This window comes from Trichechus manatus, unplaced genomic scaffold, assembly GCF_000243295.1.
Source record: "Trichechus manatus latirostris isolate Lorelei unplaced genomic scaffold, TriManLat1.0 scaffold00149, whole genome shotgun sequence".
Taxonomy (NCBI): Eukaryota; Metazoa; Chordata; class Mammalia; order Sirenia; family Trichechidae; genus Trichechus; species Trichechus manatus.
Window position 1 is genome coordinate 4,633,485 of NW_004444085.1, and position 20,981 is coordinate 4,654,465.

The 20,981-nt window shown below is 37.7% G+C and overlaps 1 protein-coding gene across 1 annotated transcript in view; it reads left to right on the top strand.

Moving 5' to 3' along the window:
* The first annotated feature begins 3,573 nt into the window (after positions 1 to 3,573).
* Positions 3,574 to 20,981, top strand: part of DIP2C (disco interacting protein 2 homolog C) — a 372,164-nt gene continuing 354,756 nt past the window's right edge. Inside the window, exon 1 of the mRNA XM_023740166.1 lies at positions 3,574 to 4,199. The gene's annotated coding sequence lies outside the window, so the exon portion shown is untranslated. The remainder of the gene's footprint in view (positions 4,200 to 20,981) is intronic.

Consider the following 20,981-nt stretch of genomic DNA (forward strand, 5'->3'; position numbering starts at 1 on the left):
ATATATAGTCCCGTGTGGAATTCCTGGTTAGTGGGTGACCATTGATGAACCAGACACCTTATGTTTTGTGGCTCCATCCTCCTTTAGGTCTCCTAGTCGTCTTCATTCAGCCAGCCAATGGGGAAAGAGAGGGTGGAGGAGGTACATGTGCCTTTTAACCACTTTGGCTAAGAAGTGACGTTATCACTTATCCTCTGATGATAAAATGTAACTGCAGGAAGCTGGAAATATCATCTAACTGCGTGCCCAGAAAGAAGAGAAAAAAGGTTTTGTGACTGGCTGGGAAGTCTCTTGCACAAGTGGAGAGGAGATTTGAAAGATCTCAATCTGCTGAAGACTTTTTTTTTAATTGTTGTACTTTAAAAGTTTACAATTCAAGTTAGTCTCTCATACAAAAGTTTATAAATACATTGTTATGTGACCCTAATTGCTCTCCCTATACTCTGACATCTGCTGAAGACTATTAGTGTTCCTATAAAAACTGAAGACAGGTGAAGGCATTTTATGGTTTTGTTGTTGTTGACTCAAGGATGGCAGTAGTTAGGGTTGGGTAAGGAGAGGAGATGAGATTGATTCATTTCCTTTTTGAAGAGTACCCATTCGTGTGCTTTAGATAGCATTGGTCATATGTGTCTGTTTTACCAAAATAAGAATCTCTTTTGGAATAGAAGGTTACGTTCAGTCTCATGTTGAGTTTTTTAATGTCACTGTCCGTTTCTCAAGGAGCCCTGCTGGTGCAGTGGTTAAGCGCTCATCTGCCAACCAAAAGGTCGGCAGTTCGAACCCACCAGCTGCTTTGCAGGAGAAAGATGTGGCAGTCTGCTCCTGTAAAGATTGCAGCCTTGGAAACCCTATGGGGCAGTTCTGCTGTGTCCTGTAGGGTTGCTATGAGTCGGAATTGACTCGACTGCTAAGGGTTTAATGGGTCTGTTTCTCAGGAGAAGGTGAATCAAGAACTTAATGACAAGATTTTCCTAAAACCAACCAGGAAATAGAAACATGTAGATTTTAAACTGTACTTCTTCAGCCATGATTGCCTTTCCTTTGGTCTCTTCTGTATTCCTTATCTTTGCCTTCTCTGTTGTTTGTCTCATTTTGGAGCATTTAATATTTTTACATACAGTTGTTTTTTATAAGCACTTTATTTTTCTCCATTTATTTTCTTTTCCTAGTTCTCACCACTTTAATTTTGTAATGATCCATTGTGTTTTCACATCACTTTTCTCCTCAAAAGCACAAATTACTGTAATTGGAGCTTGACACTAGAGATGGGAAAAAAGGGTCCTGATGCAACGAAATCTTGAACTTTGAATACGTTCCACTACAAGTCAGCCTGTAGCCCTGAATTTAGTGTCACTCCATTCTTGAACTTCTTTCTGAAATTATTTCTTAATACAATGCCTTCAAAAATGTGTTTTTAAACACTGTGTGTCTATATACACATGTGTGCGCTCGTGCGTTTCCACAAGGGCCTAGTGAGCAGGTTTCTGTGGCTGTAGGTTTCTCTTCTGGTATTGCTTGGTTAGCATGAGTGTGTGGAATAACCAGTCAGGTTTCAGGATATACCGACTGCTTTTCTTTTTCGTGTGCCCAAACATCATGGTTTCCCAGTGTACCATGGTTCAAACGATAATTATTATGGGGCTGGGTTAATGAAATATTTTCATTATTTTAAAGTGTGAATTAAATTTTTCACTGTCCTCCCCTTTTCTCATAAAGTTACGGACTCCTGGGCTCTGTAGCCAAACTGCACTGCTTCCATTGTCAGTCAGCCTTGTCTCTGCCTGAGACAGAATTTATAATACATGTCTCATTACATATTTTTTAAATGATTATAGTATTTTATTAATTATCTTTTCCTGAAAATTTGTCAAGAGATTGATATATTTAAATGACCCGAAGAGGATAATTTTTTCTTAATGCGTCATATTTGTTAGCTGCATAGATACACATGCACACTTTTTTTTCTCTCCAGGATTTTAAAGTTCTTTTAATTTTAGTAGCAAACCTTATAAGACTCCACTGTACCCAAAGATGGAGGCAGGAAACAGTTTCTGCTGTGGTTTCTTTTAGCCTCACATTCCTCTGAAAATAGCGCTGAGCTTGTCTGCTTTCTGTAACTCTTACTTTCAGTTACGTTAACACTAAAAACCTGCGTTTGGGAGATAAAGAAATTTAGACCGTAGGCTGGAATGTTACCCGTAATTCTTTCTCCAACCTGACTTCTGTCCCAGTGAATCAGGCATTGAAATAAATTTTGAGTGTATCTGTATCTATCTTCCAAAGATAATGTATGTGAAAAGTGCTTTGAAACATGTAAACTAGTGTACAAATATCAGGTAGTTTATGAATAATAATAATCATCTAGTTAGGCCCCCAAACCTGAAACTGAATAACTGTCACAATTTCCTTTTCAGTTTTTTTCTTTTTACCCATGTTCCTAATCTCCTCATGCCAAGGTGTGCTTACTGTCAAAGATTCTACTTCAGAACTCTGGTTTTCTCAGCTCCCTTGCTTCTCCAAAAAGAAACTGTCCACAAGTACTTGTCTCTCTTTGAAGTGATTTTTTACAGCTGGGTGTGGAAAGGGCAGAGGAGCAGAAGAAAATGATATATTCTTGGGGTGGGCAGAGTTTCGTTTGTCAAAGCATATTTATACTTACATTGTTGTCACAATACACAACACAGAAAGTAGAACCTGACAAAAATTTTTCTTGGCTTGGGTTATGGAGTGAGAGAACATGGGACAAGGGACTAATAGATTAAAAAAGTTGAGAAGCATTGCCTTGGATTATCACCAAGACACATGCTATACCAATATAAGGTAGAGCAGCCCTGTCTCCACTACCAACTTGAAATTTTTCACTTTCCTCTGTTTTCCTCAACAGTGTCCTTTAGACTCCCAAGATGGCTCATGTTTTTGTGGCTGCATATTGTTGGGAAAGGATTAGAGTGATTGATGTAGTGTTACCATCTCCATATTTATGAAGTGCCAAATATTAGTTGTTTTCTTAAAAAGTTTGGGATTGGCATGCTCCCTGAAATACTACTAAACATGCTAACAATCCCTCCGTTCATGCAAGATGTGTTTTCTTTTACCACAATAATTGCAGATCCGGCAAGGCAGTTGGCATTTTAACATGGTCATATATATGTATGGACTGCTAGAATGTGAAAGATCTCCTTAGGGCTGGGACAGGAGCTTATTCATCTATGTGCTCCTTCAGGGTTTTATCAATCATGCTCTCTAAATTGTTGAATGAATGAATGATTGTGTCAAATCTAGCACAGATTATTCACATAGTTTACAAAGAAATATATAAAAATGGCTCTGAGTGCTAAGAAATGGAAAATTTAAAGAGCTTATTTTCTTGGTTCAATTTGGAGGGTTTGCCACCCCAAAAAGGTACTAGGCAAATAAAAGGTGTGATATTTTAGTCATTTTGGTTTGTTGCTTATTTTTAATATGAAAATGAAAAGAACCAGGTTAGCTGTCACTTTTTTATTATTCAACCCCATGCTTTCGTAAAAAAAAAAAAAAAAGAAAAAGAAAAAGTGCTAAATTATTTAGTTGCAAAGTGAGATAACACAAAATACCAGAAAAATAATCTAATTCCATTATCCATAATTTAAATTATAGGGGTTTTGGAGTGTTTTTCTCTACATTAGCAGCCTGTAGCTTTAAGACCATATTTTTATTCATCTTATACTGGCCTGGTACTAATGTGATGATGTTAGTGATGAAATCAAATCGCTGTTGCAATCTTGTGGCAGAATGATCTGTTGTATTTTCACTCACAAAACGTTAAGGTTGTTCACACATGGGATTGTTCAGTGGTAACAAGGGAATGCATTATGTCTGGGGACTACTTCTCTGCCCATCTGTATTAGAGGCATTTAGAAGCAGCTTCTAATCTGAAAGAATTTATCATTTCCTGTGTGGGAGCAGTTCTCTGCTGGAGTGTCAAAGATCCTCTTTAGATGATTGCTTTCCTTGTGTGTATATTCTAGCGTGGCTTTTATTTTCCACAGAACTTTTGAACGGATTTTTGCCAAAGTAGTGATTGACAATGATTTTATACATTACGGGCATTTAGCTCAAGGGGATTTTAGGGATAAATATTCTTTGTGGCTCTTTCACAGTCTCGAATGGCAAGCAGTTGAGTGGAATAATCTGGGTACTTCAATGAGATACGAAGGGTGAGTACCTTTCTGTGTAATTGTCTCTTCATTCACAAGATTAGCCGATTTTGTCTGTTATCCAAAAATCAAAAGGAGTTAACTTTTGAGTTAAGTGTGGTCAGGAAGCTGCAGCTTAGTTCTTGGGTGGAATCATCCCTTTGGGAATGTGCCTTTTGATTTAGAATTGAAATAAGAACGGTTGGGAAATTTAGGGGAAGTTCCAATAATGGGTTTAGACATAAAGTCTGTTATGTACTGCCATGTTTATTAGGCGTATATAAAATCTTGATGAAAACTGTGGGGAAAAAAAAACTAGATAGATGGATAAGACTTTCTTGAAAGCAATTAAAAATTTCATCAAAAAACAGACCTTTTGAAACTAAAATTGGTTTGTACTTAAAAACCTTGATAGAACTCATTTGTCCTTTCCTTACTAACATATCAGTATAATGTTTAAAAAAAAAATGCAGAGCTAAGTTTCTGTATAGAAATCCATCAAAATATTACCCAGTTTTTTGTCTAAAGTATATTAAGAGGCAGAGAAATATTTCTGCCTTTTCTTGAAATGGTTTTTTTCTCTTTCATCTGTGCATGAGCCATAGCTAGTGCCTCTCAATTTTAGGGGTCTTTCTTTCCCAGGAGTTCACCATGGGTGATTTCTTCTCCTTGGATAGTTAGTGGTGCTCTAATTGAGAGATGAAAGCAATCCTTCGGTGGTTTACTGCTAGGTTTTAATATGTGCGTTGTAATCATGATACCATTTCTGTTTCTCCCAATTTTTTTTTTTATTTTTTTAAATTAACACTTAGAAAAATTGACTTTTTCAGGGTGTGTACAGTTCTATTAATTTTACCGCATGTATAATTCATATAGCCGCCACCACGAAGAGAATACAGAGGAGTTCCATCACCTCCAAAAAGCTTCCTCCTGCTCTCCCTTTGTAGTCACACCCTCTCACCACCATAACCCCTGCAACCAGGGATCTGCTCTCCATCTCTATGGTTTTGTGTTTTTGAGACTGTCATATAAAAGAAATTATACAGTAAGGAACTTTTCGAGACTGGCTTCTTTCACCAGCATGATGCTGCCTCTAATCCTGCCTCATCAACATTATAGAGGTTAGGATTCACAACACATAGGATATTCACATCAGATCACAAGATGGTTGACAACCACACAGTCCTGGGGATCATGGCCTAGACATGTTGACACACATTTTAGGGGAACACAATTCATTCCGTAACAGTGCTTAAGAAGCTGCAAAACTGTTTTCCAGAATGGCTGTAACGGGTTACATTCCCACCAGCGAAGAATGAGAGTTGCAGTTGCTTTTCAAACCAGCACTTGTTATTGTCAATGTTTTTACTTTAGCCATTCTGAGAGGTGTGTCATTGTATCTCATTGTGGTTTTAATGCATGTCTATAATGGCTAATGATGTCTAACAGTTTTTATTTTTCTTATTTGCAAGCTGTTTGTCCACTTTGATCAATTGTCTGTTCACGTCTTTGCCAATTTTTTAATTGGGATATTTGTTTTCTTAGTGTTGAGTTTTGACAGTTCATTATGTATTATGGATACAAGTTCTTTGCTGGATAAGTGATTTGAAAATATTTTATCCCAGTTAGTAGCTTGTTTTTAATTCTCTTAGCAATGCATCTCTCAGAACAATTTTTTAAAATTTTTGATAAAGTCCAATTTATTAGTTTTTCTTTTATGGCTCATACTTTTAGTGTTCTATCTAGGAACTCTTCAACAAATGCAAAGTTATGAAGATTTTCCCCTAAAAGTTTTATGTTTTACCATTAGATCTGTCATCTATTTGACTTAATTTTTGTAATGGCATGAGGTTTGAGGATCTTTTTTTCTCCCCCAATGTGGGTATCCAGCTACTTCATCACTATTTGTTTAAAGGACTATCCTTTCTCAATCTAAATGACTTTACTCCTTTGTCAAAAATCATTTGGCCATATTTGTATGCGTCTATTTGTGGATTTTATTTCTTGCAAAGTGGTAGATGAATGGAACAGAACAGAGTCCAGCGTTTTGTTGATTCTTTGTTGTAAAAATCAACAGTAAAGCAGAGATTTGTTTGTAATTTCCTCTTCCTCTAATAATGCATCAGTTAGTATACCAAAACCTGTTGCCATCTAGTCGATTTTGACTCATAGCGACCCTGTAGGACAGAGTAGAACTGCTCTATAGAGTTTCAGAGGCTGTAATCTTTATGGAAGCAGACTGCCACATCTTTCTCCCCCGGAGCAACTGTTGAGTTCAAACTGTCGACCGAAAGCAGTCCAGCGCTTATCCACTGTGCCACCAGGGCTCCTACTTGGTGTAGAATTGTATCTGTTATGTTTTATTATTTGCCTTTTGAATAAAATGTATTGTTCATAATGACCAAGTAAGAAAAGTTGAGAAAAATTTTTAGAAAGGATAATATTTCTGTAAGTTGAAAGTTTATACTATTATAGGTATTATTATTATTTAATAAGCAGTGAATTCATCAAAAATTTTCAAGTGTACATTATGTGCCAGGAATTGTCAAGCTGTTTTATTCCCAGCAGCTTAGGTTGGAGTAGTTTTGATGTTCAAATGAATTTGTGTAGAGGAGGCCTCAGAATGTTGAGGAGTTCCTATGGCTCATTGATCTCACAAACAGCAGTTAACAATTATACTAACTTACCTAAAATAACTTATTATACACATCTTTCTGGTATGTCGTTTGCCCCTCAAGAAAGAAAAAACAAAATACATTTTTTAAATTAACTGACACGTCTTTTCAGGATTGAACCATTACTTTAGGAAGCAGGATTTTCAGAAAATGAAGGATGATATAAAAACCTTGGCATACTCTATATCTTGAAAACATATAACAAGGAGAGAATTTCCAGACATTCTTATCTTTCTAATAGAACATTTGTCTAGCTCCAATTTTGTTTTCCATTACTTGCCTAGATAGGGCAATTTGTTTAAGAAAATCATTAGAAGAATTAATTTAGGAATTACTATCTTTTATTCCCACCTTTTAAAAAGTTATAGAAATTAAAATATAACTGTTATTTAACCTTTCACTCAACAAACATTTAGTGATGCAAACTATTTCATCTACTGTATCAATTGCCTGTCACATAGTAAAAATTAATATTTGTAGGATGAATGAATGTATGAAAAAAGAAAATTCAGGATCATTTGCATAGCATTCAGTATATTTCAGGTAAAGTGTAGGCACAAGTTTGAAGTTCATGAAACAAATGAAAGCATTGGTGCTTTTCTTAGCCATTTTAATTTTAGTTCCATATTGTTATTATTAGTTGCCATCGATCATATTAGAAAGATTGGACCATTGTGATCTATAGGGTTTTCACTGGATGATTTTTGGAAGATCATCCGGCCTTTTTTCCTAGTCCATCTTAGTCTTGGAGCTCTGCTGAAACCTGTTTAGCATCATAGCAGCACACATGCCACCAAGACGCATGGATGGTGGCTGCGCTTGAGGTACCTTGGCCTGGAATTGAACCCTGGTCTCCTGCATGGTAGGCAAGAGTTTTACCACTGAATGACCACTGTTCTCAATTCAGTAACAGGCAGCAGTAATATTTTCTTCAGTATTAAGCATCACTAATTTTCTCTTCTCGTATTTAGATTTCCAACAGGTTTGAGTTACCCTTTGATACAGTATTTTAGAACATAAGATTGATGAAGTAGATGGCTGTGGTGACTACACGTTCCAAGGGAGGAACATTAATTAAAGGATGCTTTGGCTCACCTCACCACACTTTGAAAGGCAAACTGCTCACCAGGCGTCTCTCAGAGGGTCTGCTGACAGAACAGGCAGTGTGTGGCTGCAGGGACAGGACACTCTTGCTGGCTCTGGCTTAGGGAATAAGAGAGAGTCTAGAAGTACCTTTCACCCTGACAGCTGACAGGTGGGGAGGTGGTGTGTGTGGTAAGTTAATATCTTACTCTTGGGTGTTACCCAGTGTGTGGAGATGCAGAAGAGGGCCCAACCTGAGCAGAAACCTCACATAAAGATTTGTAGTTGCTCTGCACTACCTGGAACCCCCACCCCCCGTTTTATTCCTGGGCCTTAAGTTACTCTCAGTGGCCCTGTTTGCCCTAGGTCTCTACCTGAGCAAGATCTGGCCATCTTGGTGTTAGGGTCTTTCCATCATTCTCCAACCATAATGGTATCTATTTCCATGGGGAGTCTCTGGTCAGCACTTATGTTGTTAAAAAATTTGAAGGGTTAGTGTATAAAAGTTTCTTTAAGGAGGGTGTTAACTATTTGGTGAATGATAACAGGAAATTCCGGGTGCCTTTTAGTGAAGTTATCATTAAGTTCAGACTTAACAAAAGATAATCAATGTGAATGCTTTGGTTAGTGGCATCAATACTTTAATAAACCAACAAATGTTGTGCAGTATAAACATCTAATGATCTAGTCATTGAGGGTATAGGTAATATTGTATCCATTGAGTAATCCATTTGTAATACACTTCAAAAGGAATCGAGAAAGTTATGGAGGGTCTGCATAGGAGAAAGAATTGTTTTTGTTAGGTGCCATCCAGTTGGTTACAACTCATAGAGACCCTGTGTACAACAGAACAAAACACTGCCTGGTCCTGGGCCATCCTCATAATCAGTGCTGTGTTTGAGCCCATTGTTGCAGCCACTGTATCAATCCATTTCCTTGAAGGTCTTCCTCTTTTTTGCTGACCTTCTACTTTACCAAGCATGATGTCCTTCTCCAGGGCCTGGTCCCTCCTGATAATATGCCCAAAGTATGTGAGACAAACTCTCGTGATCCTCGCTTCTAAGAACTATTAGGACTAAATTTTTCAAACTTAACGCCTTGCGTGAAAACAGGTGCTTGAGAATAATCAAAGCAAGAAGTCATTCTCAGTATACTTGACAGTTATTGGTGATGTTGGTAAGAATATCTCAATCTGCAAATAAGTAATACAATAGAACCTTAATAAGCATTTAGAGTTTTTTGAGATTTTGTTTTTAACTATGATTAAGTGATTGGATTTAACAAAAGCTCATATTTTCATTAACTGAGTTGCACAATGGAAAATTTTCAAGCTTTGGCTTTTATTGGAGTAGAACATGAGTTAGGACTTAGCATGTCATAAGGTACTATGTAGACTGACCGAAGATTGAATACTCAGGCAAGCTGAGTACTATGAGACTTGAGGATTAGCTAACTTCTTAATCAAGAAATTTTATTTAGCTGAGAAGGGATAGACAGAAATTTAATTTCAAGTAAATAAAATTTAACTCAAACAGTTGGTCATTAGAGTGTTATTTCTAACAAGTCTGCTGAAGAAAGCATTTTGAAACCTGTAGAGACAAGGGCGACAGTGGTTTTTTTTTTTTTTTAACTTAGTTCACAAAATTTATTTTTTCTATTTTTGAGCAAAAACACTAATTTATGTTTTTATAATCAAGATTTTTCACATAATTTGTGTTCTCTTGTCAGTAATGCCAAGTAAGGCAATTTTTATTGAGTTACAAGTATGAATTAGAACACAAGGAAAAAAAATGCACGCTAAACATAACTAGAGAATAAAATTTCCTTATGCAAGAATCTATCACATTCAAGCTGTCTGAAAGGATTTGACAAATAAATTTATCCATTCTCTTACCTAAGTTTCCTCTGCTCAAATCCTCCCCACGGTCTAAAGTAGGGTCTGTCTCTGATGCTGTCAGAAACACAACATACCAAACTTCATGACATTTGGACACAGTCACCTTTTGTGTATTCCACCTAGGGCATGAGATATGGAGCCAGCCTGGCTGTGTTAGTCACAAGAACAGAGGGTTAGGGTTACGTACAGACAGCGGTGTACTGGAGCGGCTCATACAGGCTCCCAGAGTTGATTGCTGCATCTTTTCTGAACTCTGAGGTTAATGACATTTCATTGGGAATTCACAAATGTCCACGGTGCCCCTCACCCCACTGAGTCAATTGTTAAACATTTATGGACAACAGGTTTTTTGACTGTTCATCTGAGGCAGATGCCATGACTGACCTTAGCTATAATATCGTGGTGGAATAAGAATTGGCCAGAAGGTAGGAGTAAGAAGTGAACAAGTCCTACCTGATACCTCCTTATGTAGTCCAGGTAGCTGATAATAAGAGAGATTTGGTTTATCCAAAAATTTTCTAGACAGATACAAGCCTTACAGTCCAAAGAGGTTCAGAAAGTTGTGAGCTTTTTCCTTTAGTTGATCTGTCTCCTGTAAGAGCCAAGAATCAGTTTTTTAATTTTATTATTTTTTTTATTGTGCTTTAGATGGTTTACAGAGCAAATTAGTTTCTCATTAAACAATTAATACACATATTGTTTTGTGACATTCATTGCCAACCCCATGACGTGTCAACACTCTCCTTCTCGACTTGGATTCTCCATTAGCTTTCCTGTCCCCTCCTATCTCATCCTTGCCCCTGAGCTATTGTGCTCGTTTAGTCTCTTTTTGTTTTAGGGGCCTGTCTAATCATTGACTGAAGGGTGAACCTCAGGAATGACTTCAGTACTGAGTTAAAAGGGTGTCCAGGGACCATATTCTTGGGGTTTCTCCAGTCTCTGTCGGGCCAGTAAGTTTGATCTTTTTTGTGAGTTAGAGTTTTGTTCTACATTTTTCTCCAGCTCTGTCCGGGACCCTCTATTGTGATTCCTGTCAGAGCAGTCGGTGGTAGTAGCCAGGCACCATCTAGTTGTGCTGGACTCAGTCTGGTGGAGGCCGTGATAGCTGTGGTCCGTTAGTCCTTTGGACTAATTTTTCTCTTGTGTCTTTGGTTTTCTGCATTCTCCCTTGTTCCAGATGAGGTGGAACCAGTGGAGTATTTTAGATAGCTGCTTACAAGCTTTTAAGACCCCAGAGGCTACTCACCAAAGTAGAATGTAGAACATTTTCTTTATAAACTGTGTTGTGCCAATTGAGCTAGACATCCCCTGAGACCATGGTCTCTAGCCCTCAGCCCAGTAACTAGGTCCCTCAGGGAGTTTGGATGTGTCTACGAAGCTTCCATGACCTTACCTTGGTCAAGTTGTACTGACTTCCCCAGTATTGTGTACTGTCTTACCCTTCTCCAAATCTACCACTTATCTGTGGTGTAGTTAGTGCTTTTCCACCCCACCTCTCCCCTCCCCTCCTTCATAACATCAGAGATTGTTTCTTCCTGTGTGTAAACCTTTCCATGAGTTTTTGCAATAGTGGTCTCATACAGTATTTGTCCTTTCATGATTGACCTGTTTCACTCAGCATAATGTCCACCAGATTTCATCCATGTTGTGAGATGTTTTCCAGATTCATCCTTGTTCTTTATCATTGCGTATTATTCCATTGTGTGTAGGTACTATAGCTTGTTTATCGATTCATCTGTTGATGGTCAGTTAGGTTGTTTCTATCTTTTTACTATTGTGAATAATGCTGCAGTGAACATAGGTGTGAATATGTCTATTCATGTGATGGTTCTTATTTCTCTAGGGTATATTCCTAAGAGTGGGATAGCTGGATTGTGTGATATTTCTGTTTTTAGCTTTTTAAGGAAGTGCCATATCATTTTCCAAAATGGTTGTGCCGTTTTGCATTCCCACCAGCAGTGCATAAGAGTTCCAGTCTCCCTGCAGCCTCTCCAACATTTGTTATTTTCTTTGTTTTTGATTCATGCTAGTAATGTTGGGGTCAGATGGTATCTCATTATAGTTTTGATTTGCATTTCTCTAATGCCTAATGATCGCAGGCATTTCCTCATGTGTCTGTTAGCTGCCTGAATGTGTTCTTCGATGAAGTGTCTGTTCATATCCTTTGCTCATTTTTTAATTGGATTATTTGTCTTTTTGTTATAGAGGTGTTAGATTTTCCTACAGATTTTAGAGATTAGACTTTTGTCGGATTTGTCATAGCTAAAAAATTTTTCCCAGTATGTAGGTTCTCTTTTTACGCTTTTGGTGAAGTCTTTTGATGAGCATAAGTGTTTAATTTTTAGAAAATCCCAGTTATCTAACTTATCTTCTGGTATTTATATATTGTTAGTTGTGGTTTGTACCCTATTTATGACGTGTATTAGGGCCTCTAGCCTGGACCTTATTTTTTCTTCTATGATGTTTGTAGTTTTTGGTTTTATATTTAGGTCTTTGATCCATTTTGAATTAGTTTTTGTGTATGGTGTGAGGTATGGGTCCTGTTTCATTATTTTGCAGATGGCATCCAGTTTTGCCAGCACCATTTGTTAAAAAAGACTGTCTTTTCCCCATTTAATGGACTTGGACCTTTGTAGAAGATCAGGTGACTGTAAGTGGATGGATTTACATCTGGTTCTCAGTTCTGTTCCATTGGTCTTGTGTCCGTCATTGTACCAGTACCAGGCTATTTTGACTACCTAGCTGGACAGTAGGTTCTGCGGTCAGGTAGTACTCCTACTTTTATTCGTCTTCTTCAGTAGTGCTTTACTTAGCTGGGGCCTCTTCCCTTTCCATTTAAAGTTAATGATAAGTTTTTCCATCTTGTTAAGTAATGCTGTTGGTATTTGGATGGTGATTGCATTGTATTTGTAGATTGCTTTGAGTAGAATTGACATTTTCACAATGTTGAGTCTACCTATCCATGAGCATGGTATGTTTTTCCATTTATGTTGGTCTCTTTTGGTTTCTTGCAATAGTGTTTCATGGTTTTCTTTGTATAGGTCTTTTACATCCCTGGTTTCATTTATTCCTAAGTATTTTATTTTTTTATGTTTATCTTGTATCCTGCTACTTTGCTGAATCTTTTCTATTAGTTACAGTAGTTTTCTTGTGGAGTCTTTTGGGTTCTGTATGTATAGTGTCATATTATCCTCAAAGAGGAACAGTTTTACTTCTTTCTTACCAATTTAGGTGCCCTTTATTTCTTTTTCTTGCCTTATTGCTCTAGCTAGAACTTTCAGCACAATGTTAAGTAACAGTGGTGATAAAGAACATCCTTGTCTTGCTCCTGTTCTCAGGGGGAATGTTTTCTGCTTCTCTCCATTAAGAATGATGTTGGCTGTTAGCTATGTATAGATGCCTTTTATTATGTTGAGAAATTTCCCTTTTATACCTATTTTATTGAGAGTTTTTATCAGGAATCAGTGTTCGACTTTATCGAATGCCTTTTCTGCATCGATTGAGATGATCATGTGATCTAAGAATCATTTCTTGAATACAGCTCTCCTGTTTCTGTCTTCTTCCTTTGCCTGTCTTCCTTAATGAGTTAAGAAGTGATCACAGGTCTTAACTGTAGTAGCAATAACACCATTATGACCACAATGAAAGTTGCTTAGGAAATAAATTGACTGGATAGCAGGATGTTAGAAAAAAGTAAGTATTTTAAAAATATTCTATAAATATCTTCCTTATTCCAACCTATTCCAAAATAACTCATTCTGTGGTACTTATATTTTGTGATTCTACTTCCAAATATATGACATTTTCCTCAAGAAATTCCACCTCTGCCTTCCTCTTTGTTTGCTAGGATTCTTTTAGCTGCAAGGTGGAACCACCCAGGATATGTCGCCTAAGGACTGTGTTATAATGAAGCCTCTCTGTTTCTATCATAGAGAAATGATAGGATAATATTGGACACCGACCTTGCCATATATTTGGCTTATCTAGATCATCATAACTAATTAACGTGTATTATAGGATTGAGCTTTACTAAGTATAAGTTCTAAAGGATAAGCATTTGGATAAGACAGAATGTTTTCATTAATTGCAGCACCAAACAATTTTATAAGTTAAGTATGACTGATTTCCCCCCTCTTTGTCAAGAGAAATTTTCTTATTGTAGATGAATATTCATTCTGATGTTGGTAGAAAGAGATATGGCTGCTGCACTCAGATAGCCAGAAAGTACTGCTGCCTGACTGGATGGGTGTGGGAAGAGATGAAATGTTTGTTTTCTTCCCCCTTGCCTACTGAGTTTTTAAAAATCTGCAGAATCTACTTTAGCATCTTTTGTTTTTTTCCCTTTTGTGGAAGATTCATTTACTTGAGAAAGCATAAAATTCTTTCCACACAGACCAATATTCAGAATCTATAAATAGAGTGTTTCTTTGGGGGAAGGAAAAGGATTTAAGACAAGGTTTTTAAATTTATTTTTTACTTTAAACTAGCACTTAAACTGAATGTGCTAGAAATTTTTTTAAACAATGGATAAAATTTTTATGCATGTGTACGTGTGCATTTAAATATTTTATCATAAGTAAGGGTGTTTTTTGGGGTCATCCAAGTGACACGTTTTAGTTGATTTTCTCCTAAAATATAGTCAATACAAGGCCATGTGAAAATTAATATAGAATGTAATTTTAAATGTTCTTAATAATCTCAGGATAAAATACCTGTTGCAGCTCAAAATAAATGCAATTTTTTCCGTTGTTCCACCTCAAATAAGTAAAAGAGTCCTATTATTTTTTGAGAGTTTAAAAGGCGGATAGATTATAGTGACTAGATCATGTCCACAGCCCGCCCCCGACAACAAAATTTATAGGAAAATGATTCTTATGACTGAGGCTTTGAGTCTGTAACTGTATAGATAACCATTTTTTCCCAAGTATTCATTTATTTTTGTACTTTTGTTTCTGTGTTTATGGAATGGAGGATATTCTTATTGATAAAGAAGTTAAAGTATGAATGGGAAATGTGACTTAGCTGAGGCCATGAAGCTGGTATTAGCAGAACCTGAACAGCAAGAAGCCTAGTACTTCCTCCCATGTCACCCGTGGGACTTGCTGACTGTCCCTCCAAGTGATGAGTGTGCTGTGCCTTATTACAGAGCTCCTTGGTGGCACTGAATGATCAGAGGGGATGGGTGAACCAGACCATGTCCCCTGTCTCTCGTATTGGTGGCCAGAAAGAATGTCAGGAGGGCTTGAATGCCAGCTTCTTGCATCACTGCCCCTCTGGGAAATTCCGTATTCTGTCAGCAACAGGTGGATCTTCCTGGTGTGCATAAATAAGGAGGAAATTGGATTTTTATTTGTAAGAAAAGAAGAATTGGATTGTCTCTGGCAATGGAGAATTTGTTAGGCAAACTTTGTGAGGCTCTGGTTTTAGTAGCCAATGTCTCAGAAAACAAATAGCCTAGACAACTAATGAGAAAAAAAAAACACCAAGTTACCTCTTAGTCCTGATGGAGAGAAAATATGACTCTACATTCAAATCCAGAAACTTAAAAATCATGTGTCTCTCTGAAAATATCTTACTAGACTATATTAAAATTAGTTTATTTCCACAAGCCTCATTTTTCATCTCTTCATTCTTCCCTATTCTCTCAAGAACCCACAGTGAATCCCCATTGTAAGTTTTTTCATATTGAAATTCCTCGGGACTCTCTAATCATTTTCTGTTGCATAAACTTTCATTTGCTTTCTTAGTATAACACTTGGCCCTGTTTCAGCTGAAGCAGACAACTTGTGGGCCTCCTAATGTATCTTTCTAATACTGCCTCTGTCTTTTCCATGTACTGTTTTTTCCCCTTTTTGCCCTCTGTTTGACACTCCAGAGTCTTATTTCTTCCTTCTTAGTCAGGCTTTCCCCCTCTTGGTCCCCTCTGCACCTCTCTTTTTATTGTACAGCATATCAAGACTTTGTAAGTCAGAGGCTAGCCCCCTCACTTTACAAATGAGGAAACTGAGGGCCAGAGAGGTGTGCTTTGACTGGGATCACAGGTCCTCATCCAAGTCTGGTATCTTTTACACCATGCACTGTTCCTTGGTATGCTGTCACTATACTTCTTGTTAGCTTAGGTGAAGTCAAGGACTCGATCATCCATTCTTACTCCAGGCAGGTGGTTCAGAGGAGGTGTAATCTGGAACAACCATGGGGAGCTGAAAGAGGGCCACAGAAAGGAAAAGCCACCTGCAGATGAACTAGGATTGATCTGGAGTTTTGCCTTTTCTTTGTTTTCTCTAAGAACCTAAGAATGGAGGTTCAGTATCGACATGTGTTTTATCAGAAGTGGCCATGATCACATAACAAATTTTATTAAGAAAATGTTCTGCATCCCACTTTGGTGAGTGGTGTCTGGGGTCTTAAAAGCTAATGAGTGGCCATCTAAGATGCATCAATTGGTCTCAACCCCCTTGGATCAAAGGAGAATGAAGAACACCAAAGACACAAGGAAAATATTAGCCCAAGAGACAGAAAGGGCCCTATAAAACAGAGACTCCATCAGCCTGAGACCAGAAGAACTAGATGGTGCCTGGATACCACCCATGACCGCCCTGACAGGAACACAACAGAGAGTCCCTGATGGAGCAGAAGAAAAGTGGGGTGCAGAACTCAAATTCTAGTACAAAGACCAGACTTAATGGTCTGACTGAGACTGGAGGTACCCCAGAAGACATGGCCCCTGGACTCCCTGTTAACCCAGAACTAACACCATTCCCAAAGCCAACTCTTCACACAAAGATTAGACTGGACTATGGGACATAAAATGATACTCGTGAAGAGAATGCCTCTTAGCTCAAGTAGATACATGAGACTAAATGGGCAGCTCCTGTCTGGAGGCGAGATGAGAAGGCAGAAAGGGACAGGAGCTGGTTGAATGGACATGGGAAATCTGGGGTGGAAAGGTGGAGTGTGCTGTCATATCATAGAGAGAGCAACTAAGGTCACATAACAATGTGTGTATAAATTTTTGTATGAGAAACTAAAAAAAAAAAAAGTGGCCACAATCATTTATAATTGTGCCAAGGAAAATGAAGTATTTAGGTCTGAATCTAAGAAAAACACGTACAGGATCTGTATGATGAAAATGATAAGATGCTGATGAAGGAAATTAAAGAAGATCTAAATACCTAGAGCGACATCCTGGGTTCATGGATTGGAAGACTTGACACGGTAAGATGTCCATTCTCCCTAAATCTTTAAGTTTAATGCATTTCCTATCAAGTTATAAGCAAAGATTTTTGTAGATATTAATAAGCAAATTCTAAAATGTATATGGGAAGGGAAAGGCACTAGAATAGCCGAGACAATTTTTTTTGAAAAGAGAGCAGAGTGGGAGGAATTGCTCTTCTCTGTGTTAAGGCTTATTGTACAGCTTCAGTGATCCAGACAGCAGAGGAATGGACGTAGTTCAATGCAGGAGAACAGAGAACTCAGAAGTAGATCCACACAAATATGCCCAGTTAATTTTTGACAAAGGAGCAAAAGCAATTCAGTGGAGGAGGGTTGGCCTTTTCAATAAATGATGCTGAGCAATTGGACTTCCATAGACACACACAAAAAAGAACCTTGACCTAAAGCCTGCACCTCATACAAAAATTAACTCAAAATAGATCACAGCTTTAAATGTGAAATGTAAAACTCTAACATTACTAGGAAAAAAACGTAGAAAATCTTTGAGACCTAGGACTAGGCAAAGAGTTCTTAGATATGAAACTAAAGCACAATCCATTAAAAGGAAAAAATTGAAAACATGGGCCTCATCAAAATGGAAAACATTTGCTCTGTGAACGATCCTGTACACCCAGTGCTGGTGAGGATGCAGAAACACTGGGTCACACATACATTGTTACTGGGAATGTAAAATGGTACAGTCTGGCAGTTCCCCTTAAAACTAAAAATGGTCTTACCATACAACCCAGCAATTGCACTCTTGAACGTTTATTCCAGAGAAATGAAAATTAAATTTTCACACCAAAGCTTGAGCACTGATGTTCATAGCAGCATCATTTGTAGTAGCCCTAAACTGGAAACTACCCAGATGACCTTCACTGGACAATGGTTAAACAAACTGCAGTACCTTCATACCCTGGAATTCTACTCAGTAATGAAAAGAAACCAGCTATTGGTACATGCAACAACTTGGTTGAACCTCAAGAAAATTATGCTGTGTGAAAAGAGTTAATATAATACATACCATGCCGTTTATGAAATAACATAATTATGGAAATGGAGAACGTATTAGTGCTTGACAGGGGTTAGGGACGGGGGTTGTTTGAGTATAGAAGGGTAGCATGTATAATCTTGTGGTGATAATAAAGTTAGGTATCTTGATTACGGTGGTAGTTACCTGGAGCTACATGTGATGATATTGTGTGGTACTGTATAAACACCCCCCCCCACACCACACACACGAGTGCATGTGTAACTGGTGAAATCTGAGATTGTACCAATGTCAGTTTCCTGCGTTTGATGTAGTACTAGAGTATGCAAGGTGTTAACATTGGGGGAGGCTGGGGGAAAGGGTGCATGGTACCTCCCTGTACATTCCTTTGCAACGTCCTGTGAATCTAAAATTATTTCAAAATTAGAAGCTTTAAAAAAAAAGTGGCATGGATTTAGGATAAATAGTTCTATGATGGAAAAGAGTTTAAAGAGTTTCGTGGGCTCCAAAAATGTTAAGAGCCAGGTTATGGAAGCGTTAAGAACAGTTTATCCCTAAAAGCTGCTCCCCAACCCCAAAGCTAACTCTGTTTGGTAGCTATTCTCCTAGGAAGTGAAAAAGCTAGTCACAGTCTTTTCCTAGGGGTTAGAGAAGTTCCCCTATACCCTACATGGAGATGGCATCCAGATATTTATAGTTTTTTTTTTTCCTTTTGCTTCTGAAGTTTTCGCAGAGCTATCTAACTGCAACAGCTGTTTGGGCCACAGCCTGTCTCCCTCTCCTGTCAGGAATAGCACTGTTGTTTATATGCCAGAAGCTGCACCTCATACCCTGAGTAGGATCCCTAAGAAGTGGTGGTGGTGTGTGGTTTGGTTGTGTTCTTGTTTTTGTCCTTGAGGGCTTTCCTTGGAACTTATGTTTCCGAATCACCCTAGAATTCTTTGACAGAAGGTACACAGCTTATCTGATTACTCATTTATGAAATCTCGCTTTCAGCTTCTCTTTCTTTTTGATGTTGCATTCTGAGCAATTTAGGCAGCCTCTTGGACTGCTTTTGATTTATTGATGCTAGAATTAAAAAAAAGCGGCCTTACAAAGGGATATAACTATTGAATACAGTTACTTAAACAATTGTTAAAATATTTAAAATCAAGCTATATGAATGTGTGTTTCTAGAATATAAAGATATATATATATTTTGAGAATATATATTTTATTTTTATTTAAATTTATTATGTTTTAAAATATATAATTATATATGTATATATATTATATATATAGTGTGTGTGTAAAAATAGGGCCTTATTGGCGTTGGACCCTTAGCACATTAATGTTCCTATATAAATAGTAATGTCAGGTTTTGTTTATGGAGGCATTCTTTTCTTCGTGTTTATATTTCTGAATTGGAACGAACTTTTGTATTCACTAATGCTAGGCCATTCCTTCCCACTGTAAAAGTGATTACATCTTTGGAAAAATGAGCAATTTTCTCATTTTCTCTCTGATCCCATAGTACAGCAGTTCTCAAGAGGCAGCACTTTTGGATACAGAGGTGGCTTATTGGGATGCAGCTTTCATGACCATTACAGAGAATTTGTTTCCCTCACTTCCCACATCTCCCTGCAACTGTAATACACTGTCCCCTGACCACTTGACCTCAGATTGTCCCCATGGGACTATCTGGAATCCTAGAAGTGACAAGGACGTTGTTTCTCCAAATCATCCCTCCTGTGCTTTAGCTAAATGGCTTTGATATTCTACCCAATGTGAGTGATGTTTAGAAATTTCCCACTTTGGGAAAAGGTGGAAAAGGGGAGAGTGCTGGCATCAGACTTTGTTGCCTCCAAGCTGGGTTCATGGCAAGTGCTTACCCTTGATCAGTCTGTTACCTTATATGTAAAATGAGAATAATAATTGTTTACCTTATGGAATCTGTTAAATCTAAAGGAAATATTTATTAGTAAAGTACCTAGTAAGATCCTTGACTCATTGTAGATACTCAGTACATACTCCTTACTTTCACCCCTACTTCCATTGTCTGTGCTTTTGTTCCTTCCCAGTCCAAAGTACAAAATTCTGACTGTCTTTCTCTTTCTATCTCTTTATAGGGGAGTGTTAGGGTAGGAGGCTGAGATACTCGCTGACAAAGATTTATGAGGTTTAGAGATGTGATCCAGGAAAACAGCCAATAAGAAGGGGCCAAGCTAGCCAGGACCCTGTTCCTCACTTCAGTTTCTGAATTTGTAGTTAGAAATAATGAAAGGTGGTTTCCATCATTCACACCTTGCACCTTCTCATTTCCTTTCTCACCAAAAGAAAGTAAACACAACCTCCCAGTAAAACCAACTCACTGGTAAGATTTAAGATCTGCAAAATTGAGAATCAGTATCTTAGAAGTGGAAGTAGATTTCTTTTAATATTTACATGGCCTTCCCTAGAGCTATCTTCTACAAAGTGTTTTTTCCCCTCTTTTTTGTCTGAGAGAGTTAGAAATCTTGGAAAATACTGAAAAAGTTATGTTTGTTTATTTGAAGAGTTTTTAGCAAGTTATTAAAGCAGTTTTGCCTGAAATTTATGTATTTGCATTTTCTGGACTGATTAGTGAGGATGGCCATGGGTGGTGACTGACAGTGACCCTGTCTAGCGCCACCATCTGCCCATGCTGCTGGCTACATAAGGAATTATGTCAGAGACCTTATGGGATGGAGCATGGGTGGACATTGTGGCACAAAATCACCATCAAACTTACAAAACCTCTCTCTACTTAACACAGCATGCTTTAAGAGCATCTTGCAATTTTAAAAAATTCTACTGGAATTCTTATTTTTAAGATCTTCAGGAACAATTCAGACCCCAGGAACTTCTAGGACCAGAGTTGTTTTTCTTTAATATTAGAAGCTTATTTTTTAGTCTGTTGCTGAGTAGTTTGAACTTTTCTCTCT